At 40.3% G+C, this 27490-nt stretch overlaps 1 pseudogene across 1 annotated transcript in view; it reads right to left on the bottom strand.

Moving 5' to 3' along the window:
- The window catches only part of LOC309558645, a 48169-nt pseudogene that overhangs the window by 13443 nt on the left and 7236 nt on the right, over nt 1–27490 (bottom strand). The window contains exons 2-10 of the transcript XR_014226193.1: nt 25090–25180; nt 20908–21102; nt 17781–17833; nt 13076–13184; nt 11728–11767; nt 11463–11650; nt 8072–8242; nt 5029–5107; nt 4460–4609 (exon numbers count right to left, since the gene is read on the bottom strand). The product of XR_014226193.1 is annotated as an uncharacterized misc_RNA (transcript). The remainder of the gene's footprint in view (nt 1–4459; nt 4610–5028; nt 5108–8071; nt 8243–11462; nt 11651–11727; nt 11768–13075; nt 13185–17780; nt 17834–20907; nt 21103–25089; nt 25181–27490) is intronic.

A 27490-nucleotide genomic window follows, 5' to 3' on the forward strand; every position in this document is an offset into this window, starting at 1 on the left:
CAGGCAGGTGGCAGATGGACCACCATTGCTCAAGCCCCCTCTTGGGGGCTAAAGGGCTATTCATAGTGCATTCTCCTCACACTATACTACTCCTGTTATCAGTATGGTGGGTAACTGCGAGATTGCTTACCATAGTGCCATTTTTCGGGGAAAAAAACCCTTTCATGAATTTAAAACAAAAAACAGTAAAGTTAGCCCAATTTTTTTGTATATTGTGAAAGATGATGCTACACCGAGTAAATCAGTACCCAACGTGTCACGCTTTAAAATTGCGTCTGCCCGTGGAATGGCGCAAACTATGGTGCTTAAAATCTTTTAAACGCGTTTACAGGTTACCAGTTTAGAGTTGCACAGGAGGTCTGGTGCTAGAATTATTGCTCTCGCTCTGACGTTCACGACAATACCTCACATGTGTGGTGCGATTATCGTTAATATATGCGTGCGGGAGTAAGGTATGCGTTCGCATTTGCATGTAAGCAGGGTGGGATGGGGGCGCTTTAAATTTAGTTTTTTGTTTTTTTATTGTTTTTAGACAAAAAATTTTTTTTTTTTTTATACTTTTTTTTTGTTCTAACTTTATTGCTATCACAAGGGATGAATAACATCCCTTGTGACAGTATGAGCCATGACAGGTCTCCTTTATGTAGAGATTTGGGGTCTTTTAGACCCCAAATCTCTCTCCTCTGGCCCCCAATGCAGCCAATCAGACCGAGATCGGTCAGATCGGCTGCTTCTCTGCCCGCTCGTGGCAAGGTAAACAAAGGGGCGGAATTGGAAGTGACAAAATACTCGTCGCTCCCGGCTTCCAGGGTTACAGAGAGAGGGGAACAATGTCAGTTCCTCACTCTCTGTACAGGGCAGCCATTGCTGCCAGCCGCATTGCTCCTGGCCTACGGGATGGGACCACAGAGCCCGGGAGAGGCGGCAGCAGTGGGAGGGGGTTTGAACTCCTTCCACCACTCGCTGAAGTGATCGAGTGGCTAGATAGCCACTTAGATCACTTTTGCCTTGTACAAAATCACTGGCTGCAAAGAATGATACCGGGATAATGCCTGTAGGTGCAGGCATTATCCCGGTATACCCACTGAAACCCAAGGACGTATGGGTACGTCAATTTGGGGGAAGTAGTTGAAAGGGGTTTTGGCACAATTGCCCAAATAGAACCTGCCAGTGTGGTAGCCTGCCACAGACTGGTGTAACCATCATTTGGCAGTGATCCTAGCTACAGGAAGTTGGAGGCCAGCTCCCAGTGCAGTGAAAGAGCCGAGGGCTGCCCAGAAGCAGGTTAGTGCTTTTGCCTGTAGTAACATTGGTGCAATTAGGCTACCTGACTTTATATATGCTAGGTATATGTTTCTAGCTGATGCTGTGAAAGTTTTTGTGAATGCCTTTGAGACAATTGCTCTACAAAAAGCATAGCCCAAACACACTAGTCAGTACTGCCCCTTCTGGTCGAAAAGTTTTAGCTATCCTACTGGGTCACAGACTGGAGTAGCAACAACTATGATAAGTTTAAAAGGGAAACACACCCTCTTGCTACTAGGGGTGAAGGCTTTTTCTTGCGGACTTTCCTAGTCACAGTGGATCTTCTAATATTTGAGCCATTTCTTACTAGTCAGCACAGTTACATGGGTGTGCTGGCCAAATAGCGCTTGCCATTGTGACGATTACGATAGATATTTACTCTGTGGAGGTAGCCAGGATATTTGGAGATGCTTTGATTTTGTTTTGTTTTTTCTTGAAAATGTGATCTTATCTTTTAAATACTATTATGATATGCTGACAGTTGCAGTGAGCTGGGTTATTACTTTTCAGAAAAAGCAGCGATAGAAGCTATTGGTAGTACAGTACTGTGTATGGTGGCCATAGGCTCTGCTTTATTACAAGATGCTAGTTTAGGGAAGAATGTTCCACCATTTTGGAAACTCTGGGAGAGTAGGATTGAGAATAATAGTGCAGCAGTTAGAGAATGTAGCATAGAGCTCTGCACAGAGGAGCTAAAAAGGAGACGTAGGAGTAGCGAGCCCCTTAAGATTGTGCTAGATAAAATATTTGAAAGTATTAAGCCTCTTTCCTTGTCAGCATTGGTAGTGGCAATGGGCAAGAAAAAAATAAATTCCCAAATAGAACAGCCCATACTTACTTTTGATTAGTGGGGATTGAAAATTTCACCCTTTCAAAGCTGAATGAAAATAAAAGTGTTGGCATAAAGAAAATATCCTATTGTGAGCTCAGTTAACATATCTGGATTTATGCTACTGTAAGACTCCATAAAGGCAATATAGCTAGAAGAGCATACACAACCATGTCTTTGCATACCCATAAACATGTCATGTATCATAAATGCCCTGATTGTAATATGGCTGGTGTCACCCAGATTGAAACACTCAGACATCACTCTTTAAAGATAATTGAGTACTGTCTGTGATACTTTTTTGTTTGCACTAACATACAATTTTTCAGGACAAGCTTTCGGGGTATGTCCCCTTAATCAAGATCCAAGCAGTAGTCTCTGTCGCAAGTGCACTAATACGGCTACAATCACCTCAGACATCAATCTTGAAAACATACTCATTAGAAGCCTTTGATATATCCCTGGACAAATTAAGCCAGTGTGGTGGCATGCAAGGGTAGATAATACTTTGCATACTTGCCCTTTAAATACTGTTTTGGCAGCTTAGTGAGCAGAAGTATCTCCAAACAGAAAAGGTATGGGAGAACATATTCTGGTGAGAAGCCATACAGGTCCTACAGTGGGCAGCCTTATTTTTGTCAGCCTAGGACTATGACCAGGCAGAAGCGCACCTAAAAGGATGATAGACTGGTAGAACTATTCTGAGAAGGGCTCCAAAGGTTACAGTTCTTTACATTAAGGTTAAGACAAGCTGGTCATTGTTGTGGGGGCTCATGTGTTCCAACTCCTGGATCAAAATAGAGGTGGGGTAAGTGACAGATGTAAGGTCTGTCACTGTGTAAAGATGCAGATAGTACCTGTTTCAGCAGGTACAAGGTCCTTAAACAGGTGTGTATTCAGGTGGGTGTTGCCCACAAAAGTCAGTTTTCTTTAGTCAGTCTTTGCCTCTATGTGCTGTTAGAGAAATGGGGAAATGAGTGTCTGGCCTACACCGTCAGGCTGCCGAGCCAGAATGATATCTGAAGGTTGGAGATTGTAAATGGACAGAGGTAGTCCCCCATCTAAATAAATTGGTGTGGCTGAACTAAGCAAGTAGCAGTCTGCGTGTGAGCAGACAACAGGTCAAGTCTGGTGATTGAGGCTGATGCTGGGGAAGCTCTGTCTAAAGCCTCATACACACGCAATGAATTTCCGCCGACCGGTCGTCCGTCTTTTGTCCATAGTGGTGTCTGTTGGTTGGAATGTGCTCTAGACTGCACACGAATTTTCCCACACAACAGAATTGTACTTCAGAAGTGATGTCATGTGTTGGATTGCTTTGTATGTGTTCTTTCATCTCTAAGAATGCCTAGTCTTGCTCATAAGATTTTTCCCCATCGATATCTGTACTGACTGCATGAAAATCGGACGTGATATGACGGAGGACAAAAATGTTATAGCCTGCACACCAGGATTTTTTCGACCGAAAAGTCGGAGTCGGTTGTCGAGAGCACCATATTGACAAGCCGAAAATCGGCAGATCGGTCGTCGGACGAAAATTCCCGGCCGAATTTCCACTCCTGTGTACAGGCCTTTAAAGAATTAATAGACAGAGCCCAGCAACAAAATATCCAGGTGACTAAAAGACATTTGTGTCCATTGTAATGCTAAAGAACTCCTGCATGGACAGTACAGTGTTACTTGGTTGGATCAATAAAAGTGGGTAAAAAGCCCTGAAATGAATTCTGCTGAGTGGACCAGCATATTAATTAGCAAATCCTTTATAAACAGACCCCTAAATCTATTTAATTGTCTATTCCCTTAGTCAAGACACATTTGACAAAATTGCCTATATTTTATCATACAAGTATGGTAATTTATATTTAAAGTAGAAGTATAGGCAAAGCTTTTGGATAGTGTAAGGGAAGGTTATAATGCCTGTAAGGTTTGTTTTTTGCCATCTGTGTCCCATTGGGGAGATTCCCCTTTACTTCCTGTCTAATAGCTAAAAAAGGAAGTGAGAGATAATCCCTACAAATTAAAGGAATCTCTTGGGGCTCCCTAGGTCACCAAAACCTAGAGATCCTATTAGAACACCCCCCCCCCCATTACTTTTCTGGGGACAACCCAAAATTTGGGCTTTTCTTCTACTTTCACTTTTAATGATAATGGTAAACAGGACAAATAGGGAGGGTGAATCTCTCTAATTGGGACACAGACAGCAATAAAAACTGGCAGGCCTCTGCCTCTATCCAAAACTAAATAAAAGTTTTGCCTTTAGCTATACATTAACAATGGGACAAAACATACCTACATGTGAAAATCACATTTTAAACTATTCATTACCTTTTAATTCTGCCTGTGAATTGCTGTCCAGAGAGTCACATTCTCCAACGTAGATCATGACAATTTGATGTGAAAGCCATTTGTTACAGGGGAACACGTATTTTGCTTTTCCTTTCAATATAGAAATGTTTATGCAATAGCACCTACAATCTGATAAAAAAATACCTACAGTATGTATTTAGGCATTAGTAAATTACACTTAGCTTCTGTAGGTAGTATGTAAATATCTATAGTATCTACAGGATATGAGGCATTGTAATGAGAGCTTTTATATGATCATTCACATGTCATTGCTGACTTCTTACTAAAAGTGCTAGTAGTCTGTTTGTCTGTGGCTTCATTATTATCTAGGTCATTGGCATGAAACAAGCATGCAGCAAGTGAAGTCAGGATGAAAGAAAAACCTCCTGTATTGAGTTTGGACCAAAAGTATTGAATCTACTAGACATATATAGCATTTGGGCAAAAGGTACTTTCGGAAGGGGGTAATCATTTATATCAGAAAAGGTTTCTTTTATGTTTTTTTTTTATTTTTGGATCATAGAAGTAGACAATTTAGAGGCACACACCTTGTTTTTTTTCATTAACTCCCAGCATGATTTTCTTCAGTTCTCCAACATCTTTTGCTTTAACATAGGAAGAAAGAACCTTCAAAACAAAATAAATTATTGTAAAATTATATTGTATATTGTAAAATTATAAATGTAATGTTACACCCTCTCATTGTCACCCCGATGGAGCCCTTGGCCATAGCTATTAGAACAGCGGAGGGTATAAGAGGCTTTAGAAGGGAAAAAGGAGGAGAAGATATATGCAGATGACTTTCTTCTTTTCTTGGAAGATGTGAATCATTCACTGATTACGGTTATGGATACTGTGAAGAGATTTGGTCTGTTCTCAGGACTCTCAATCAACTGGGAGAAATCTATATTTCTCCCGGTTGATGGGTTGGAGCAACAGCTACCGGAGTGCGCTAGTCACATGCAGATGGTTAATAGTTTCAAATATCTGGGAATAGTCATAACAGCTGACATCAGACTGTATATTTTGAAGAACTTAGAGCCCTTAATGAATCATTTAAAATAAATTGTGGGACGTGGATCGCCTTCCCTTATCAGTGTTTGGTTGCGGAAGTTTAATTAAAATGATATGGTTGCCTCAACTGTTATAAATTTTGCATAACTCTCCAGTATGGATCCCTGGGGTGTGGTTTAAGAGACTAGAGGGCCTGTTTAGTAAATTGATCTGGAGGAAGAAGCAGGCTAGAGTTTGCTTGCAAAATTTACAGCTGCCAAAAGATAGTGGGGCTTGGCCGTTCCCCATCCGTGGAGCTACTTCCTGGCAGCCCAGCTACAACAGATGGGAGGTTGGGAAGTGGGAAATGATATTCCCTGCATTAGCTCTCGAAAATGATAGGCCTACACCCCACATACATCGCTCATGGAGGCGTTGGAGGCAAACTCTTGGGGGGTTATGGGCGAAACAGTGAAACTACTGGGGGAAGGTATGGAAAATAATAAAATCAATATTTGGGTACTCGGGTCTTACAGAGTATATACCTATATGGGATAATGGAAATGTATTGGAACTTAGGGGGCTGGAGAATATAAGTAAATGGAAACAGAAGGGAGTGATAAGATTATCGCAAATATATAAAATAGGGGTATTGAAGACATTTCAGTAATTTAAAGAGGAATTTGGGTTTCTGAATAGAGATTTTTATATGTATCTGCAACTATGGCATGCACTGGCAACACAATTTAGAGAGGGATAATTAGAATGGAGTAAAATTTCTCTGTTGAAAAATTTGATACAGGCTACATCTTTAAAGGGGTTGATTTCAGAAATATACAGGAAGTTACAGGTAAGAGTATTAGATAAGAAGTTACCTAGCAGAATAAAATGGGAAGAGGATATGGGGCAGTTAACAGAAGTACAGTGGGATGGTATAGTGGCTTCAATAGACACAATGGGGTCGATTTACTAAAACTGGTACACTCCGAATCTGGTGCAGCTGTGCATGGTAGCCAATCAGCTTCTAACTTCAGCTTGTTCAATTAAGCTTTGGCAATAAAACCTGAAAGCTGATTGGTTTCTATGCAGAAGTGAGCCTGATTTTGCACTCTCAGGCTTTAGTAAATAAACTCCAATATCTCTTTCAGCAACCCAGAAACTCACACAATTTTATATACTGCATAGAGCATTTTATACGCCTAAAAGATTATTCTTGTTTGGAGGAAGATCGGATGCTTTTTGCCCTAGATGTAAAACAGCAGTTGGAGATTTGATCCACATGTTGTGGAGATGCCCCATGTTGCACAGATACTGGAGGGAGGTGATGGATAAAATAAATTCAGTATTTAAAAAAAAACTGCACTATGCATTTTGGAGTATATGGAGCAGAGAGAGGGTATAGGGCAAACCAAATAGCTGTTTTAAGATGTTTATATCAGGCTAGGAAAGCTATAACAGAGAAATGGATAAAATCAAAACCACCATGTATAGTAATTGTAAGAAGAGTAGAGGAACGGTCACACTTCCCAAAGGATGCAATCAGAATTTATTAATAAAGTTAAAATAGGCACAGGATGTAACAGGCATCGTGCAGGGGACAAAGGGATTGTCCATTCACCTTGTATAGTAGATTGGTTGAGGAAAGTCAAAAATACCATAATTAGAGAAAAATTTGAGAAAAATTGACTTACAAAAGAAGAGGAAATACTAAAAAGTTTGAAAGAATATGGAAAGTATGGATAAAAACTCCCGGCCTAGTACCTGATTATGTTGATATTTAAAATGTTTAGTTGAATTAATGTAACTTTGAGTATGATATGGGAAGGGAGGTAGAAGGTGGGGGGGGGGTAGGTTTGTTGGGAGGGGGATAAAAGGGATGACTCATTGTTTATTAATATTTTTCTATGTAATATTTTTGTCTATTGATGGAAAATAATAAAAACATAAAGAATTTAAACACCCTCTCTTGGCTACACTGTCATCATGTCACAGTACAAAGGAGTTTACCAATGCACATATCCTGAGGAATCACTGAATCACCTTTAGTTCTCCTAAACACAGGAGTACAGGTCTGCAGCATAAAATTCACCTGTATTTGCAGCACCCAAGAGCCCTAACTGGTGTGTAATTCTGCACAAAGAACTGTATTGACAGATTGAGCTGTATGCTTGTATACGCCTGTAAACACTGACACTTACGGTTACATAGACGTAAGGGTGTAATTTCCCAAAAGTGGAATTTTTTGCGTTTGAGAAATGATGCCAGGATGCGCCCACCTGTTAACACAATGGCCGGTGTTTAGAGGTATATGTATACCAACGTACAGTGTATTCTGTCAATACAGTTCTTAGGGCAGATTTACATACCAGCTGGGCCTCCCAGGCGGCATAAACACAGATATGCATTTCATCCTGTATGCCCATATGCCTGTATTTATATCTGTATGTAAGAGATTTTAGAAGAGACAATGGTAAGTTTAGTCTTTCTGGGGCCTATAACGTCTCAATTCCCAGGAGTGCCTCCATTTCCAAAATCCCTTCAATATGGCACTAATTATAGACTAACAGTCATTTAGAAACAGGAAAACCAATTTCTTACCTGTCCAGTACTAGAGGCAGTACCGTCATGCAAAGTGTTTTGGAGGAAAAGTGTTTTTGACTTTCCATGATCACCAATTAGTCTCATAAACAGGGATGGTTTTGCTTCTTTTGGAGAAATGGATCCGAAATGGACTATAATTTCATAATCTATATTACTCTTTTCTGTCACCTGCAGTCAAAAAAAATGTCTGTGAATTTATTGATTATGCAACACACAATTATTTGTGCATACTATAGCATCAGCCTTGAGCAAATAAAGTAAAAAATGACCTATCTTAATATTTTACAGAATTTAAATTTAAACAAGTCACAATTGTCTTGGTATTATCAGTTTTAAAATTGCTTTTAAAGACTGGTATTCTGGTTTTTATACTTTTTTTTTATTTCTATTCTGTGTCTCCACATTGAGTGATAAGCATTTTCAGAATGTTAAATTGATTTTTCTCAATCTAAGTATTGATTAATTTCCTACAGAAAAGGCACACATCTTTATCATGTCAATAGGAAGACAGTAGGAGGTTATTTTTATATAGGCTTGTTATGAAACCCATCTCACCAATCCCAATCAAAGCAACCCTCGTAGCATAAAAAAAAAAAAATGCAGGTGGTCTGTAGACTGCTCGCAGCTATAATTCCTCCCCACAAGTCGCAATGTCACTACACGACACAGAGGCTCTTCAAAAGTGCGAGGTTTCTACAGACCAACCACCAGAAAGTAGAGTATTAAACACTTCTGGACCGCCCACCAGATAGCTGCCATAATCCCGGTATTTTCTTACACAGCGGGTGGTCCTTTTTCACATAATAGATAGTGGTCCCAGCCTTGGAATAGCCACGGGATCACTTTTATGGGCAGCGGGAGAGGTGCCCACCCCCCTCCACCACTTCCCAATCGTTTTCCCCGCTTACCGGAGCGGTCGGTGGCAGGGGAAATGATCCGATCCGCTTGGCTGATGGGCAAGATGGCCCCCACTCGACTCAATGCCCTTGGAGGCCTTAAAGGGCCAATTTTTTTTTGCTTTTAAGTGTAAATGTGAGATCTGAGGTCTTTTTGACCACAGATCTCACATTAAAGAGGACCTGTTCTGCTTATTTCTATTACAAGGGAAGTTTACATTCCTTGTAATAGGAATAAAAGTGATCAAAAAACATTTTTTAAAGAGACAGTGTAAAAATACACTGAAGCGAATGCATGCGGAAGTGGCGCCCACACAGGTAAACAGTGTTTAGAGCAATAACTTTAGCCCTAGACCTCCTCTGTAACTCTAAACTGGTAACCTGTAGAAATTTTTAAAGCGTCGCCTATGGGGATTTTTATGTACCAAAGTTTGTCGCCATTCCACGAGCGTGCACAATTTTGAAGCATGACATGTTAGGTATCAATTTACTGGGTGTAACATTATCTTTCACATTACAGGTAGGTGCCAGACTATTATTATTTTTTTTTTTACCATATAGATTATTTTTTAATATGCGGAGAGGTTCTCTTTCGCTTTGCATTTCCAAGGCAGGTTTGAATCTGTACAGCAGCTGTAAGAAACGTCCTAGTACATTCCTTTTTTAGGCATCAGGCTTTGTGTGTATGTGTGAGAGATGCAGAGAGGAGCATGCTTCATTATTACCGACATGTCCTTTCCAGGATAATTATTTTACAGATCAAATAGTAGGGCGGGCTGGTGCACTTGAGCAATGTTTAAATAAAAATGTAACTAATCAACCATTAAAATGGTTGTTAACCCACACTGCTAAGTTGATATAATCCTCTTTCTTTCCCAATGATAGATGCTCCTGACACTGTGTTTTATTAACCACTTTACCATCGGAGGATTTTGCTGTCTTCCGTCCAGGCCACTTTTTGCGATTCGGCGCTGTGCGACTTTAACTGACAATTGCGCGGTCGTGCGATGCCGTACCCAAACGAAATTTACGTCCTTTTTTTCCCCACAAACAGAGCTTTCTTTTGGTGGTATTTGATCACCTGTGCGATTTTTACTTTTTGCGCTATAAACAAAAAAAGAGCGTTTATTTTGAAAAAATAACAATATTTTTCAAATTTTTTTATATGAAATTCCCCCCCAAAAAAATGTAAAAATCTAATTTTTTTTAAATTTTTGGCCAATTTGTTTTATGCTACCTATGTTTAGTAAAAAAAATCGCAATAAGCGTATTTTGATTGGTTTGCGCAAAAGTTATTGCGTTTACTAACTAAGGGAAAGATTTCTGTCATTTTTGGTGTTTTTTTTTAACGCGTAATGGCGGTGATCTGCGATTTTTTTTGCGGGACTGCGACATTGCGGCGGACAGATCGGACCCTTGACTGACATTTTTGACACTTTTGGGGGTACCAGTGACATTTCTACAGTAATCAGTGCTATATATATGCACTGTTACTGTAAAAATTACACTGGCAGGGAAGGGGTTAATTTTATTGGAGAGGGAGGGGTTAATGTATGCCTGGTGCTTACTGACGTGTGGGGGGAGGTGACTGTGTGACAGATCGGATGTCCAGCTATGCTGAACACTCCGATCTGTCAGTCCCTGTCACTATGGAGATCCGCCTGCTGTGTTTACACACAGCGGGCGGATCTACAGACTCGATCCCCGACGATCGGGGCAGAGCAGCGGCAATCGCCGCTGCTCCTCCCCTGGCCCGACTCCCGCTGTGAATGAACACAAGGAGCGGAGTCCAGCGACGTAGGTCTACGGGCACTTTGCCGCAGTAGCCTCCATGTGAGCGGGGCTAAAGTGGTTAATAAAATGCAGTTTCTACCAGTTTTCAGAGCGCCAATGGGCCGTCACGTGACCCGCTGCCTCTCTCCTCTTCCTGTCTGACAGCTGCAGAGGGTGGGTCAGTCAGGAGGGGAGGTGGAGAAAAAGAGAGAGCCGGCCGGTCCCATGACGGCCGAGCGGCGCTCTCCGAAAACAGGTAGAAACTGCATTTTTTTTAATAAAACACAGTGACAGGAGCACCTATTATTGGGAAAGAAAGAGGATTATATCAGATATAAAAAGGTTTTTCAGCAGCAGGAGAGGAGGGGAGGGGGCGGGCAACTGACACAGGAGCAGAAAGCAGAGAGGGGAGGGGGAAGGAGGACAGAGGGAGACAGAGGAGAACAGGAGAGCTGCAGCTGATGGAGGTATGTACACTGACCAAGTTGTCAGGGCTCAGCAGCCATGATACACCATGTTCAGTTCACAGGGGGAGAAACTGGCAGGATCAGCCAGGTTTTTTAGGTAATGTGGGGTGCCAAATTACACAGCACAAGCACTGTGCTGTATAACATGCTTTAAAGGAACAGGATCTTTTTTTTTTTTTTGGGGGGGGGGGGGGTAACAAGCGCTTTAGACTGTTTCCTGAATACATTTTTATTCCAATTTAGACTAAATACCTTTGAAGAGCCCTTATCTATAGGATAAAGCTTTGTAGAACCATGTTCAACATTCTCTACATATTGGGTGTGACTCTCCTTATCCAGAGTTGATGACTCTTTGCTGGAAGGAGGCTCTTGCCTGCAGGTTGGTATCTTAACACACGTAGATGTAAAATATTGTCCTTTGCCTGCTTTCACACCATCCTCTGCCATAAAAAAAGAAATACATGATTTTATTAAATATATTTATTTCTCATCCAGATGTTGGTGTAGTATCAATTACCTTTATGTTGATGATGATGTGGTAAAGGACAGCCTGGAGTCTATAAAAATAAGGAGATCCAAAAGAAAAACAAAAAACACAACTGTTGGAAAATATGCCACAAATGTTTAGCTGCACATCTGTATATTTTCCCTAATGCCACAATTCACCACCCAGCTATTCTGAAAAAGTAACCCACACAATTAAGTCAAAATGGTCTCTATATCAAGTACACTCTTATAATACAGATTAGGTATTCAATCATTTAGATATAACCAAGCTGATAGAGTGACCCTGTTGCTTCACAAAAGTATAAAAGGCATACCTGTATGAAGACAGTACATACAGTATTTACCTTTCCCTCTACTTCCGCAAAGGAATACTGCTCAGATCCAGAGAAATCTTCTGCTGAAGTCTGCATGAAAACCGACATTTCTGGTAGTGTTAATCTTCTGGGTCCCTTACAGGGCTCAGTGGTTCCTCCTTCTGACTTCAACTACACTGGACATTTGCAGAAAAAATAAGAGATGCAGGGGACCCGGGTAATCAACCGTCAGAAATGTAAATTTTCCTGTGGCCTTCAGCAGAAGATTTCTCAGGATCAGAGCAATTAGTGATGCACGGATGATTGAGCGAGAGGGAGTTGGAAACTATAAAGAACTTTAAATGCTGCCTATTGAGAGAGACTATAGGAACTGGAGTTGAATATGCCCAAAAAGCAGACAACATAAAAAGTTCCCGACTCTACCCAGAACAGATAAAATTGGTCATAAATTTGCAGTTTATTCCAAAAAAATCCAAATCTATGCTATTGAAGTCATATTAAACCTTCAGATTTTTAAGCACTTTGAACAGCTGATTTATTCACTTACTGGTTATGCAGCTTCTTTGTCTATTAATCCTTGCCTAAGTTCCTGTTTAAGTTGGTTCTATGACCACTGCTGCAGATTTCCTTTTTCAGGGTGGCTCCTTTCTCTTGCAACATTCTATTCTAACACCCCTGTGTGCTTCAATAGAAAAACAAAGCCCTGTAATCTAAGATGGCAAGGCACTCCCCTGCTCCTCCGTGCACTTCCCAAGCTAACAGACTGCGAGACGGCACTGTCCACTGTGCCAGAATTAGCATTCTCCAGTTTTAGTAAATCAACCCCACTGGGTTTAACATTACTTTAAGCTAAAAATTTCTGAAGGTTTAATATTACCTTAAGCTAGTTCTTTTCCAATAAATACTATTTAGTCAAAGCTTTGTTTGCCTTGCAATTAATACATAGGTATTAGGAATTAAAGATAATGGCAAATAAATACAATTATGTTTTCTTCACTGTATAAAGACATCGTATTTAGTTATAGTAATGTGAGTTCCACATACAGTGGCTACAATAAGATCTGCAGCCAAGGCAACAAGTCTTTTGAATTCTCCATGTGAAATGTCGGGTGGATGGTTATAAATGAGGTTTGATGAGAAGCCTTCCCGGTCACTGTGGAAAAAAAACAACAAAAAAAAAAACTTTGTTCTGCTTCATTTGAAGAGGCAAATTACATATAAAAAAAATAGATACCTACAGCACTGACTGAGATTTTAAATTAAAACGCTAAAATCTGAAACCTGGGCAGTGTGGGAAAATAAAGAAAACATTTTATGGCCTACTGTGTATCGGATGAAATTCTACAAAGTAGGGAAATATGATGTTTTTTCCACTAATTTATCGCTGACCTAAATTGTTGTTAGAGAGGGGGAAAGTTCTCTCTGTACAGTGTAGAGACTATATGAGGCGAGATCGACCCCCAGGTACTTAAAGGAGTTGTAAAGGCAGAAGTTTTTTTTATCTTAATGAATTCTATGCATTAGGATAAAAAGCATTCTGTGTGTAGCAGCCGACCCAGCACCTCCTAATACTTACCTGAGCCCCATCTCAGCCGTCCAGGACGCCCCCCTCCTGATTGGCTGAGGCACAGCAGCGGCGCCATTGGTTCCAGCTGCTGTTAATCAGTCAGTTAGCCAATCAGGAGAGAGAGGGGGTGGGGCCGAATGTCAGCTCCGTGTCTGAATAGATATATGAAGTTGCAGCTCAGCTCGGGTGCCCCCATAGCATGCTGCTTGCTGTAGGGGAATTCAACAGGAGGGAGGGGCCAGGAGCAGCGAAGAGGGACCCGAGAAGAGCGGGATCTAGGCTGCTCTGTGAAAAACCAACTGCATATAGGAGGTAAGTATGTTATTAAAAAAAAAAACACGTGATTTTACACTTTAAGGGCTCTCTACTGTGTATATTTATGTCTAAGAAGTCTCATCTATTTTCTGTTAACTGAATGCTATATATGTTTAACAATTTCATTCAAATCTGTAGACAACCTACACAGAGACTCCATTTGGTACATGGTCTCAAGTGACTTCGTAGTCTTTTATTCTCTAATGTAAACACAGAGCAAGGACACAAGGAAAGAGCAGGGTTCTGGGATCTGATTTGAACAACTTGTACAGTTTTAAGATAAGTGGCTCCACACTGCCTGCAGTTAAGTAGGTAAGTAATAGCTTGTTTAAAAACTCTCTTAAATTGCACTTTTCCTATTTGCCCCTTTACCCTGTTGTAACCAGACATAACCTAACCCACCATCCCCCTCTACAGATGTATACTTACCTATATTCAACAGCCACAGCTTCCTTTTTTACACCATGTGCTGAAAGTCTAACTGTAGATTACAGCTCCATTGGCTGCTTTCATCTCCAGCCTCAGGACAGGTCTATATGTAAGTCTATGTGGCTGTAATGCACAGGCACGGTAAGGCGCACTGGTTGTGGTTGTAAACAAACAAGGGAGGCCACGATCATTGAACTATGGTAAGCATCTGTGGAGAGGGAGGCTGATTGGATTAGGTGAGGGCAAAAAGGACTCTTGGACAGTTACCTGGCCTGGAACCCTCTTAACAAAAAGTAATAGGTCCAAGATTTTACAAAATGAAGAACCTGCAGAAATGGTACATATTTTGTACGCAGAGCTTGAATTTATTTGGTAGACATTGAAGCTTTGCTAGTTGTTCGGTGCAAGTGCTGTCATCTTGCCTCTGTGTCCTATTACTACACTAGCAGACAGGAATGAGGTGGGAGTTTGCTGTTACTATGGATATGAGGTGAATCCTGCCAGTTCAAGATTCACAGTGTCTGTACAGTTTTGTGCAAATTCACCCAGGAGATTTGTTTTTTTAAACTGTAATGCACTGCTTGTCCTTTGAACCATTACCAGCAGGCTTAGAAAGGCCCACAACGGGGCTTTTGGATATACCAAACCCCCTCACTATAAAAATGTTCATTTATTATTATTGGAGACTTTATTTTTCCTTAATTGTATTTTGTAGTTGATATGAGGTCAGTGGTCACTTTTAGTTTCTGTCCTGAACTTGTTTTTACCGATGCAAGGCTTTTCTTTAAAAAAAGTGGGCTTTTGTTTGAGGACGGTGATATTTTGGGGTTTTCATTTATTTATAATTGTTTGTATTGTTCCTGATTAAAACTGTTCCGCTACTGTCCCATTTTGCACTACTATATCCCCTATGGCAGTGATGGCGAGCCTTGGCACCCCAGATGTTTTGGAACTACATTTCCCATAAAGTTCAACTACACTGCAGAGTGCATGAGAATCATGGGAAATGTAGTTCCAAAACATCTGGGGTGCCAAGGTTTGCCATCACTGCCCTATGGCATTCTCATTTCTTATAGTAAAGAATCAACAAGTGGGACACAATTATGAAGTGGAACGAAATTTATTGGATATTTTAAACTTTTTTAACAAATAAAAAACTGAAAAATTGGGCGTGCAAAATTATTCAGCCCCTTTACTTTCAGTGCAGCAAACTCTCTCCAGAAGTTCAGCGAGGATCTCTGAATGATCCAATGTTGACCTAACTGACTAATGATGATAAATAGAATCCACCTGTGTGTAATCAAGTCTCCGTATAAATGCATCTGCACTGTGATAGTCTCAGAGGTCAGTTTAAAGTGCAGAGAGCATCATGAAGAACAAAGAACACACCAGGCAGGTCCGAGATACTGTTGTAGAGAAGTTTAAAGCCGGATTTGGATACAAAAAGATTTCCCAAGCTTTAAACATCCCAAGGAGCACTGTACAAGCCATAATATTGAAATGGAAGGAGTATCAGACCACTGCAAATCTACGAAGACCTGGCCGGCCCATGATCACTCTGGATGAACTGCAGAGATCTACAGCTGAGGTGGGAGACTCTGTCCATAGGACAACAATCAGTCGTATACTGCACAAATCTGGCCTTTATAGAAGAGTGGCAAGAAGAAAGCCATTTCTTAAAGATATCCATAAAAAGTGTCGTTTAAAGTTTGCCACAAGCCACCTGGGAGACACACCAAACATGTGGAAGAAGGTGCTCTGGTCAGATGAAACCAAAATCGAACTTTTTGGCAACAATGCAAAACATTGTTTGGTGTAAAAGCAACACAGCTCATCACCCTGAACACACCATCCCCCACTGTCAAACATGGTGGTGGCAGCATCATGGTTTGGGCCTGCTTTTCTTCAGCAGGGACAGGGAAGATGGTTAAAATTTATGGGAAGATGGATGGAGCCAAATACAGGACCATTCTGGAAGAAAACCTGATGGAGTCTGCAAAAGACTGCGACTGGGACGGAGATTTGTCTTCCAACAAGACAATGATCCAAAACATAAAGCAAAATCTACAATGGAATGGTTCACAAATAAACATATCCAGGTGTTAGAATGGCCAAGTCAAAGTCCAGACCTGAATCCAATTGGGAATCTGTGGAAAGAACTGAAAACTGCTGTTCACAAACGCTCTCCATCCAACCTCACTGAGCTCAAGCTGTTTTGCAAAGGGGAATGGGCAAAAATTTCAGTCTCTCGATGTGCAAAAGTGATAGAGACATACCCCAAGCGACTTACAGCTGTAATCGCAGCAAAAGGGGACGCTACAATGTATTAACTTAAGGGGGCTGAATAATTTTGCACGCCCAATTTTTCAGTTTTTTATTTGTTAAAAAAGTTAGAAATATCCAATAAATTTCGCTCCACTTCCTGATTATTTCCCACTTGTTGTTGATTCTTAAAAAAAAAATTACAGTTTTATATCTTTATGTTTGAAGCCTGAAATGTGGCAAAAGGTCAAAAAATTCAAGGGGGCCCGAATACTTTCGCAATGCACTGTACATATATACATATACATACACACTGATATCAGTCTTTTTTGCTAGCGCAGACATTTCTTCCTTTTTAGTAAATGTAGGCCTATTCTTCTGTTGCAGCCAATTTTTTATCACTGTCATCTGCAGTCTCCTAATTCTTATAATCGAAATACCTGTACTTTTGTTTTGTTTTTTATTACTTTGGGCCAATTTTCCCTCAACAAAATGTCCTTCTGCTAGCCAATTTTACACTGCTGTATTATCTGTGGTACATTTTTTTTTAATGGGAGTCTTAAATAAAATGGTCAGTGGCAGGACAATACTGCATCAATGAACAAAAGGACACCCTTAGCGGAACTACTGACCAGTTTGTACCTGCTGTTCAAAGGTGGACTACAACTGTTTCATAAAAAAGTAAGTGTTGCTGCTTAAAGTAAGTTTTTACTAAGTGGGTACTAAGGAGCTCTGTGAACACTGAGGGAGCACTGTGAGTAATGAGGGGCTGGGTATACAGCCTTTCAAATACTTTTGCCTCTACCCTGCATTCTAACTGTAACAATGCCTCCTCCTTGCAAAATTCTTTCTGAAGAGCGATCTGAAGATGGATTGCTCTTTGAAGACAACAGCAAGTGTAACCAAGCCTTTTTTTTTTTTTCCAAAATAAAAATAATCTAATTGGGATGCTACTCCTCTATGCAAAAATCAATTCCACTGCCCAAATGTGCTGCCACTGATACTATCTGTGAAAATTGTACTGTTCTGTAAAACCATGTACAGCTTTAAGGCATCCCCCAAACATGTTATTTAAATGTCTAATACCCCTAAAAATGGCTAAACCCTTGACATATAAAACTCCTTACTGGCAAATACACGAGACAAAGAAATATCATGATTAGAGGGAATTATTACCACAATTTTTGGTTTAGGCTGCTTGGGTAGACACAATTATCTGAAAAACGGTCCTGTAAATATAAAATAGTTAAGATACACATTATATAGGGCAAATATTCATAATTGAAATAAAAAGCGCAGGCATAATAAATATCAAAGAACCACTCAGAGCAATACAAATATCCAAAAGTCACTTTTCACAATTAATTTGGCCACCCCATATAAGAGATAAGTAAATTCTGACTGATTACAAAAGTAATTATTACCCAAAGATTTTTGAACTGTTGTCTAAGAAGCCCAACAATGCCAATGATAACACTATTTAGATGGTGCTATCACGCATTACAATAATCTTTACACTGGGAGTTCAGTAGGTAAGTATATCAGTGGACATCATGCTTAATGTCAAATAAGTACCGGTAATTCTACTTTCCTGACAGACTTCCATAGCAGCTAACGTTTGGGTAGCCCCGCCCTTGATCCTATCCCATAGGACCCCACTCCCATAAATTTTCAGGCTGAGCCAGAGGCTGTGTTCCTTTTTGTCCTCCTCACTCATAAGGACCATTTTGTATGAAGTTTCCTACCTTTTGGAAGATGTGGCAACTGGGATCTCACGCGGGACAACCGTGTGGATATTGGGAGTGTCCTGTGGTGTCCAGAAGTTCCAGGATGGCTCCAGTAGTCACCAGATGCCTGGGTAACAGCAGGGTGGTGAATGGCACACATGCACAGAAGATTGATACCTGTAATAATGGAAGCTCTGCCAATGGCGAGCAGTTGCAGTAGGTAGGATGCCCTGCTAAAAGCAGGAGGCTCTGTCTAATGAAATCACCTGTGGTGAGAAGTCTGCTGTGGTAGTATTCCTTTAGCAGTGGGTAACCCCTTAGGGGTTTTCTCTCACCTAGCAAACAACTGTCACTTTGTCTCTCTGGACAGCTTAAACAGCTTAAGAAACTTCAGCAGCTGCAGTTTGTATTGGGAAGGTTATTTAACCGCTTGCAGACCGCCGCAAGTAGATATACTGCAGTGGTCAGCCCCTTACAGGCAAAGTGACGTATATATACGTCACTAGCCTGTGAGGCTCTGGGGAGCGAGCGCGCTCCCACTCCCGCGCGGTCACGGACCCCCCCCGCGCGTGTGACCGACGGACCCAATCACTCTGTGATCGTCGGGGGAGAGGGAGAAAGGCAGGCAGCAGTGTTCCTACAGCTCAAGCCACAGCCAATCACAGTTAGAATCACGCCCCTAGGGACACACACAGCCCCTCCCTCTCAAATAAAGTTAACCCCTTCACTGCCAGTGTAATTTTACAGTAACAGTGCATATATATATAGCACTGATTACTGTAGAAATGTCACTGGTAACCCCAAAAGTGTCAAAAATGTCAGTCAAGGGTCCGATCTGTCCGCCCTAATGTCGCAGTACCGCAAAAAAAAAAAATCGCAGATCGCCACCATTACGCATTAAAAAAAACCAACAAAAATGACAAAAATCTTTCCCTTTGTTAGTAAACGCGATAACTTTTGCGCAAACCAATCAAAATACGCTTTTTGCGATTTTTTTTACCAAACATATGTAGCATAAAACAAATTGGCCGAAAATGTTAAAAAATTTTGATTTTTACTTTTTTTTTTGGGGAATTTCATATAGAAAAATGTGAAAAATATTGTTATTTTTGCAAAATTGACGCTCTTTTTTTGTTTATAGCGCGTGATCAAAAAATTGCACAGGTGATCAAATACCACCAAAAGAAAGCTCTGTTTGTGGGAAAAAAAGGATGTCAAATTCGTTTAGGTATAGCACCGCACTAACGCGCAATTGTCCGTTAAAGTCACGCAGTGCCGAAACGCAAAATACCCCCTGGTCTTTTAGCAGCCAAATCCTCCGGGGCTTAAGTGGATAATAAATTACTGTATGGCTTTAGTAGCAATTGTACGTTATAATATTTATTTTCTTAACAATGTGGAGTTCTCCCTTAAACTTATTGAGACTTGTTTATTTCTGCAACAAATCCTCTGCAGCCTTATACCTCTATGCCTTGTCTGCTTATCAGGTTATAGCTGGAGGGGGGCAGTGTATTCCTTACTGATACTGTTCATTGATTGGCAGCTCTTCTGCGGGTCTCGTAAAGCTAGTGTATGAAAAGCTGACTAATGGACACTTGCTATTAAGCGTCTCCAGATCTACATCTATTATGCACACCGTAAACTGGGCTTTTGCTGCTTCTGCATTCTATGAGAACAAAGCATTTGTTAATCCCATATGTGGGACCAACAAGAATAACTGGTTCCATGCCATGGAAATTGGTATTTTTCGAGTATGCTCTCAAGCTACTGTTTTGCTTAGAGTTTTAGGACATATTTGTCACTCTCTCTAGCAGAAACAGCAGGAAGGAGATGTCATCCAGAATTTTTGCGGATGGGTCATTCTAGATAGTCATTAGGCTTATAAAGCTTAGGGCTTGGTTCCTATGGAAGCAGTCACCACACACTCCTCATCCAGGAGTGTGTAGGCTTCGTGGGCTCCCTGTGAATGGGCGCCAGGAAAAGTTGGAGGATGACATATCTTCCATTAAACTGTTCTGGCTCTTTGTGGGGTGTAGCTAACTTCCTTATACTGTCAATATCTATCCATAAGGTTTCTTGGCTATGATTGAAACCCTACTTTTCTGACATCCCACCATTGTTTTTTGGGCTAGTTAGGCCCCAAACGTATGCTGCCATGGAAGTCTGTCAGGAAAACAGAAAATTTACTATCAAATACTTACCGTCATTTTCCATTCCTGATGGACTCCATGGCAGCAGGAGTTCCCTCCCAGAGTCATGAGTAGGCTAGTTACGAAACGCGGCCTCTGGCTCAGCCTGAAAATGTATGGGAGTGGGGTCCTATGGGGTAAGAGGGAGGGCAGGGCTACCCAAATGTATGCTGCCATAGAGTCCATCTGGAAAGGAAAAATACGGTAAGTATTTGATAGTAAATTTACAGTTTTATACTGTCAAAAGCATGTAAGACCCATTATATAAAGGTCTGATGTTAGAAAAACATCTGAATGCTAAAACATCTTACTTTATGTTTTGGACATATTATGTGGTTTAGGCAACTTCTGACATCATGGAAACTGTAAAACTTCTAATAAACTTACAGGCATGGTTAAAGCTGACATATTCTTTTTTATTTTTCTTTGCACTTTTATCCTTCTCTCTTGTTTTACTTCCATTTTGTCCTTTTTATCTGCTTCAGACTTTCCTATGCAATGCCGAAGTGCAGCCTCCATCTGCTTCTCCAAAAAGTTATTCTTGATTCTTTGACTTTGATGTAACCTATGGTTACCTGCCTGCTGAATATTGCAAGAAAATGCAATTCGTTGTTAAACAGTAAACAAATACCCATTACTTCTGTGCAAGGTGATGGTTTATGCGTGATATGAGGAGTATTTGAATGTCTCTTCCTACCACAATGCAGCCCTGAATTGTGAGCAGCTGTGTCATGTGGGGATTGGGGAAAGTCTATCGGTTGCAACTTATACTGGGCTTTATTTTCACTCTGGCAGCCAAATCGGGTGCTGACTAAAGGACCGTACACACGCACCCATTGTTGGCCGTAAATTTTTGGCCAACGTCCGATCGGCCGATTGTCGGCTTGTTAGTATGATGCTTCTGACAACCGACTGCGACTTTTCGGCCGAACAAAATCTGGTGTGCATGCAATAAAATTTTTGCTGGCCGTCAACAGAACGGCCGATTGTTCGTCAGTCAGTACAGATTTCGGCAGACAAAAATCAGATGAGCAAGACTGGGCATGCTCAGAGAAGAAAAAAACACGTAAAGTAAACCAGAACATGACATCACTTCTGAAGTTGGTTTCTGTCGGCCAACAAAAGTCCAGTGCAAGTCTAGAGCACATTTCAACCAACAAACAACACTGGACAAAAGACGGCCGATCGGTCGGCTGACAATCGGTGCGTGTGTACGGGGCTTTAAGGCTAGTACACACTATAAGAAAATCGGGCAAACATTTTTGTCCAAAGAATTTTCGTACACAACTTTCGACAGCCGATTCCGAAGTTTCGTACGAAAATTCTCGAAGGAACAAACTCCAAAATTTTTCTTGTACGGGAAAAAAGGAACGATTTTCGTTTAATGTGTACTGCTTTCGTACAATTTTTGTACAAGGAAAATAGGAAAAGAAAGACTGCGCATGATCAAAAACAATAAACAACAAAAAAAAGCCTTTGTTGTACGAGAATTTTCGTACAAATTTTCGTTCATCGGTTCCGATTTGCTGTGAAAGAACGAGGAAAATCGGGCGTTTGTTTGCCAGATTTTCTTATAGTGTGTACCCCACCTAAGCAAAGGGCCACAGGGAAGGTAAATAATAAAACTTAAACATTCGGTGGCAGTAACTGATACAGGTGGAAACACAATGATACAAGATACAACTACTGTAAAACACAAATAAAAAAAATAAAAAAAGAAACATGAAAACTTCAGGCCGGTTTTCCCACTGTTTTGTTGTAGAACCACATGTTATGGCAGCACAATATAATGGACGTTATGTGTGTTGGTGAACTTCATTTTGAATGCCACCCAAATGCTCTAAGGTAATGCACATGCGCTGCAGTTCATCACATCGCTCAACAACACAAAGGGTGAAGCATGGTTTTGGCCATAACAAGGTAGACAGAGTAGTTCAAAATGTAATGGCCGTTGGCCACCAGGCCAAATCTATGTGAATGAGAAAGAAATATGTTATATATCTGCGCCAAATAAAAACCAAGCCAAATTTGTATACAATTCATCAAAGTATTTTATTAGGTTCCTTACCAAGTTACTCCAAGCTTCTCTCTCCTACCCAGACAAATGTCAGCCACATTCTGATAGTCATGTCTTAAAACCACTTGGATTTCCACAATACTTCTATGCATATAACATCTTTCACTCAGAGAGAGTATTTATTAATTTTTATTTGCTTTCCTAAATCCAGTTTTTGTATGCTATAAATGTCACAAGAACTACAAATGCTGCAGGTCCTATTGACCTTTTTCTGTAGATAAAAAGGCAATCCTTTGTAGGAATTGCCAGGCTTTTTTTTTTTTTTTTTTAATTGAAGGGGTGATTTTTTTGACCCTCAAGATGTTCACCTACTCGGACCTGAAGTAAATCTGATGTAATAATTAAGGATGTGGTGTAAGTTTGGGTCAATGAAGGATTTGCCCTGAACCCTAGCTGTTTGCTCTTTGGAAAATGAACCTGTCCACGGCAGCGAACCACTGACTTTGCAGAAAATTATTCAGTAGTGGTGGTTTTACTAAGGCTGACCATACATTATACAATTGTCTTGTACAATTTTCCTTTCGATTTACCAAAACCATATAATATGAGGTCAACCCTAAACACTTTCAATTTGTATGCAATCAGACAAGCTCTTGCACTACATAGTTAAAGGTGAATATAAAGGAAATTGAATAAGAACATTGTATAATGTTTAGCCAGCCTAACACCACTGATGAACAGATTCCTGTTTAGGACTTTGGCCATGGGTGAACAAAAACCAGTGACGCATCCCTGGCCTCAATCAGATAAATGTAAACAGTGGGGCTGGGGATCCTGGCTGAGCTCATCAACCAAATATGGTAATATTTGGTCAATAGTGTCAGCCTGCATTCCTGTGCCCTTGATTTACAATCAGCTACCCGGCTGAGGAATCCTCTTTCTGCCAGTGAATGGGGCCGAAGATACCTCATTGGTTGCTAGAACACCAGCGACCACCGGAGTCCTATCATCCACTATCTAGCTGTGAATGACAGCAATTCATTTTTTGCCATTTGTGGCAAGAGGATTGGATAGAGAGGGTCATTATGGGACATTTACTTTGTGGGACACTAAAAAAGATAGGGGTCTGAGATAGATGTTAAAGGAAATCCCCAATGCTTGTTCTCAAACAGAATAAAGTGGCAGGGAACTGTCATTTACTGGCAATTTATATGGATTTTGTTTCTGTGCAAATGTAAGTTTGCTTTAGTACGGGGCACAGTTGCAACCCTTCACTTGCAGATTTAGGGCATCCCCCAAGTATAATACTGGGAGGATTTTTGCCATTTTAATGATGCCCTTTAAGCCGTTTGAAAAAGTGCTTTTAAAAGAGGCTGCTTCCTGCCAAGTGGTATCTTTTGATATCATGGTAAATGGCACTGGTACATGTTTCCTAACAATGCCCAGCCCTCGAGATACCTGTGGGAAGTGGATGTTGGTTCACTGTCAGATGACCATTAGGAGGAAACCCTGTTTTCTATCACTACTTGTTCTCTTAATCCCTTTAGACCCAATTCACTGTATCCTGGGGACTCTGGAGGAGGTTGTTCCAGAGGAGTTGGTTTGCATAGCCTTTCCTAGAGCTCTATTTCAGGCACTTAAGCTCCTCCTCCTGGGATGGAAATCTACCACACCACCCACTGTGGCCTCTTGGATATCACACATGGGGAACACCTTGATTATGGAAAGGTACATTTACCAACATAGGGGAAGGCCGGGTAGATTTGAAAAAATATGGTCGCCATGGCTGGACAGGCCTGGGCTAAGTCCTGGGGAACTGGTGATGTCCAGAGTTCTGCATCTAAAAGGTTGTGTTTGGGTATTGTTGGCTGTCAGCTCCTTTACGTTGTTGGAGGGTGGATTTAAGGTTCATGATATAATGACTATTGCCAGGGGCACGGGGTTGACCATGACATGTATTGTTTGATGTAAGCTATTGCACTGTTTGTACATTGGAAAGTGTGTTTGTTTCTTTCTGTTCAATAAAAATTTTCAGATTAAAAAAAAAAAAAAAAAAGCCCAGCCCAAAAAAATGATTAAAATTAATTTGCAGGATTTATCCTCTATAGCAGGGATTCCCAAACAACGGCTTTCCAGCTGTTGTAGAACTACACATCCCATGAGGCATTGTAAAACTCTGACATTCACATACATGACTAGGCATGATGGGAATTGTAGTTCCTGAACAACTGGAGGGCCGTAGTTTGGGAAACCCTGCTCTATAGACTTCAATGGGGTTTAGGGAGCTTTCACAAGTTCCACACTTTTTTTTTTTTTTTTAACGGTTTGGAAAAAGTCCATTGAGCTGCACATTTGGCTCATCAGAAGTGAAGGAAATTTAACTTTGTTCCACTATTGTCTCATACACATATAATTAACTGCATATATTCTTAATAGCATTTGTCTACTGAAATCCCTACCCAGGTGAAGAGGTTTGATAATACATTTGAAAATGCTTTGATGAATACATTTCAAACGTTTAGTACAAACATCATTTTTTATGTTTTACTTACTTCATACAGTCTATATTTTTCATTTGTAACTTTTGGATGTAAAGATAAATCAAAACCAACTTCTTTTCTTTCTACATCAACATAATATTTTCTGTAATTAAGAAAAAAAAACAGTAAGCATTTATTAAAATGCATTATACACTCTAAAATAGCTTTAAAAAGTATTCAGTTATTAAAAAAAGCAAGGCTACCCAAACCTTATTAAAAGGCCAATTAAACCACAATTGATATATTATATTCAGGTATTTCTTGGCGGATTCTCATATCTGCTGGAGTGATTTATCTCACCAACATCTAACCATAACTGAAATACAGAATAATAAAAAAATGATTAGGCAATAATGATTACCAAGCATCTTTATTTATATCATAAAATCAGTTCATTTTATGCTTCATCCTAGGCAGGTACCTCCTAAGAAAGTAAAAGCTCAAAATCTTTATAAAAATTGAGCAATTTATACAGTGGAGTTTTGCAAAGCATTTGTAGCTTTTAGAAAGCCGGCTTAAGCAGTTTTAAGAACACTTGAGGAAAACTCACTACCCTACTGCGCATGCGCAAAGTGCGCAGCTTTTTCTAATTTGCCCAGTGGCAGAGGAAGGAGGCCGAACTTCCAAGGGACAATGCGTCAAAAACAGGTACCCATTCCCCCCTCCCCCCTGAAAGGTGCCAAATGTGGCACTAGAGGAAGCATAAAAGTGGAAGTTTCACTTTTACATAGTTACATAGTGAGGTTGAAAAAAGACACAAGTCCATCTGGTTCAACCAACAATTTTTGGGTTTTGGGTTTTAACAGCTGCTGTTTTTTTGTTTTAGGATTTTTTTTCTGCAGACAGTAAACTCCCCAGCATGTTATCCTATGTGTCGATGCATACATAGGCTTTTATCAGTGTTTTTTGGCAGGGGTGGTTTCTGGCTGGAAAACCCCCAAAACTAGTGGGCTTGAAGAGGAGATTGTCAGCTGCAAAAACGCTCTAACTCTGAAAAACACTAACAGTCATTTTTAATAAAATTGATTTACAATATGACTTGTGTTTGCAATTTTATATGCTAGGGTATTTTTTACTTGCTATTTTTTTCTACTAAAGTGTAGTTACACTTTAAAAAAAATTAGCTAAAATCCTTTTTTTTTTAACTAAACATGTAAAAAATTAGCCTAATGCAAAAAAAAAAAAAATGCATCTGTATTTTTAAATGTTTTAAGAGCCTTTTACCGTTTGTAATTATATATGTACATAGGGGTGGCCATATTTGTTCATTATAATGGTAGCCTCTGCTCTGTGCTTTGCAGTGGAATATTCCCTCAATCCAGGCTTAGAAGTCAGCTAATATCTTATCTCAGCCTGCCATCTAGTGTCTAATGTTCAAACTTCTATATGAAACAAGAGAAGTATACAAGACAAAGTTTGCAAATAGTACTTTCAAGAGAACCCGAAAGCAATAAAAACAAGACTTTGCCTACCTACAGTATCAGTGTTTGCTACTACCGCTTGCCCCCTACATTCCTATAAGCCCATACTGATGGGCAGCCTCAGTGGCCAATAGCATACCTCCCAACTTTCTGAGATGGGAATGAGGGACGCCAATTAGAAAAAGTATGTAGGCATAGGACACACCCCCTGTCACGCCCCCTTAAAGGAGAATAGTACAAAAAAAATGATTGGTTAAACCCAAAAGTTCTTTTATACCACTAGTATTCCTTTATAGTAGTAGTATTATATGGAATTTACAAATGCAGCAATTTAGAAATTGGAAAAAAAGGTTTAGCACTGGGAAACAATTTTGATAGATAAAAAGTGCATTTTATTTACAACTATATAGATCAGATCAAAATGAGGGACAAATGAGAAAGAAAGAGGGATAGAGGGACTTTATTCCAAATCAGGGACAGTCCCTCGAAATCAGGGATAGCTGGGAGGTATGCCAATAGGAATACACAGGAGGTAGAAAAGGGCAGACATAATGATGGAGCTTTGCTTGTCATAACAGCTCAGCATCTGGCTATAACAGCAAGGTTTCTGAAGGTTGGTGACTGTGAACACTTACAGCTGCAAGAAAAAGTATGTGAACCCTTTGGAATGATATGGATTTCTGCACAAATTGGTCATAAAATGTGATCTGATCATCATCTAAGTCACAACAATAGACAATCCCAGTCTGCTTAAACTAATAACACACAAAGAATTAAATGTTGCCATGTTTTTATTGAACACACCATGTAAACATTCACAGTGCAGGTGGAAAAAGTATGTGAACCCCTAGACTAATGACATCTCCAAGAGCTAATTGGAGTGAGATGTCAGCCAACTGGAGTCCAATCAATGAGATGAGATTGGAGGTGTTGGTTACAGCTACCCTGCCCTATAAAAAACACACCAGTTCTGGGTTTGCTTTTCACAAGAA

This window comes from Pelophylax lessonae (assembly GCF_965119305.1).
Source record: "Pelophylax lessonae genome assembly, chromosome: 6".
Lineage (NCBI taxonomy): Eukaryota > Metazoa > Chordata > Amphibia > Anura > Ranidae > Pelophylax > Pelophylax lessonae.